This window comes from Melanotaenia boesemani, chromosome 4 (genome assembly GCF_017639745.1).
Source record: "Melanotaenia boesemani isolate fMelBoe1 chromosome 4, fMelBoe1.pri, whole genome shotgun sequence".
NCBI lineage: Eukaryota > Metazoa > Chordata > Actinopteri > Atheriniformes > Melanotaeniidae > Melanotaenia > Melanotaenia boesemani.
Window position 1 is genome coordinate 28825298 of NC_055685.1, and position 2120 is coordinate 28827417.

Consider the following 2120-nt stretch of genomic DNA (forward strand, 5'->3'; position numbering starts at 1 on the left):
TGGAAAACATTAATCTGCATTTCCAGAATTGGTGCTTTGGCCATTTAGAAATCTCAGACCTAAAGTTGCACTATGTAACTTTCCTTACTTTGTAAATATAAGTTTCCAGCTCATTTTGACATTTGTTATTTATATTCCTGGAGCCATTGTTGCCTAGCAGCATCCGAGGCTGAGAAACTGCATTTCACAACATTTCCAGGTCACTGCATCATTCTACAGCTGAGTTTCACTTTAAGCAGAGTGTCACATGCCAGCAACTGGATATCAACACATTGGCCATTTTGAGTGCACACTCATTAAAGAAATGGAGGGAAAGAGAGGAAAAGAAAGAGAAAGAGCAAGAGATAAGAATGTACTGACTTGTACTCACCAGAGTAAGCTCAGAGTAGAGGTAGGATGGAAGATGGATATTGTGATTAAAATAAGATAAATAGCATCAGACTCTAGTTTTTAAAATGAGAACAAAGTATATACCTGTTTCAGAGGAAAGGTAATCTTCAGGCTTCAGAGTTTTTGCTACAGGTTGCATCCTATAATTAGTAAATGTGGCTGTTCTTATCTCAACCTTGCATCTTCCATCTCATTTTTAAAAATATATATTTCTACATGAATAGAAAATAGAAGGAAGAATTTAAAAGGTTAAAGATTAAATTACAAAACAAATTTGAAAACAAAATATAATTTTAACTTGGAAATGATGCAAGAGGTAATAAATGAGAACCAAGAGCATCAAAATAACCACACACATCTTTTAAACAAGAAGCGTTTATTGTTTAGAAAGAAATTCAGTAATACAAGTTAAGACAGCATTGGCAAGGCAAGGACTGGCAGTGAAGAAATTTGTAAAGCTAAGCTTTCAAATTCAAGCTCACTGATTCCCACTGATAATGTGTTGAGTTGCTCTTTACAAGGAAAACGGTACAAAGACAGTTTTTGACAAAGAAACTGACCCACATATTAATTCCATCGAGTTATCCATGGCTGAGGGCTGAATGGGGTGGTACTAATGAGAGAGCGGGCTAGGAAGATTATTTTTTCAGATCAGATGGAGACATGAGAGAGGAAAAGCAAGGAAAGGGTGGTGCAGCTGGTGTATACGACGGAGCCCACGTAAGGAAAACAAGGGAGCTGCCTGGAGCTACCAGAGCAGAAAAATTATGCCAACTTTCGGAGGGAGCAATTGACGGCACTAAGCGAAGCTTCTGTTTTAGTCTGTTTTAGTTGACCTGAGCTGAGATCTACCAGTGTCTTTAGTGGGCATCCCACCAGGTTCTCACAGCAGTTCGCACCTGTTTCTTTTTAATTTCATGTTACCAATTTATTTTTAAAATGATTTTCTTCATTTGTTTGATGATTGTTTATGTTGAACTGGGTGTAAAATAACACATTAACTCAGTAGACATCAACATTAAACTGATATGACAAAATTTAATTATTTAGTTACCTGCCTTTCATGAGCTTTAATTTTCATTAACTTTCTTTAAATGAAACTACTGAAGATTCAAGCCTGATGAAGCTGAAACTACAGTATAAAGTAGGAGTTTGTGTAATAAAATAGACACATAACCAGTTTGGGTCATCATATATTGAACATTACATTACCTTTAAGTGAAGAGCTACAGAAATTTTTAATGCTCATGGTCACCAAAATACAAGGAAAACCAGAGATGGACTCCCTTACATCATTCTTTATTTAACAATGAAAGTAATGAAAGTAAAGCTTGACTGAATGTTTAGAGAATTTTGTTTTATTTTATCCATTCTGAACTTTTCTTTTTTTTTAACCTTCAGCACAAACACATTCATCATTATGACACAGCTGCATCAGAGCTCCATTTCTCTCAGGGTGGTAGAACTTTACGCAAGGTTTCTCTGCAATAACAAAGAAATATGTAAAAGAATATTTAGTAATGGTTGATCAGAGGATCACAACACATCTGTAAATGTACACTGAATGTCCTAATTTGAGAAATTGCAGGCAAAATTAAAGAAGTACTTTCACAGAGCTGGAGGATTGAAAAATTTGGAAGTTTTTGAAGCGGCATGAAAATTTGTTTGTAAATGTTTGCCTCATATTGTAAACACTTCAACAGTAGGTACATTATGATAAGAGACTCACG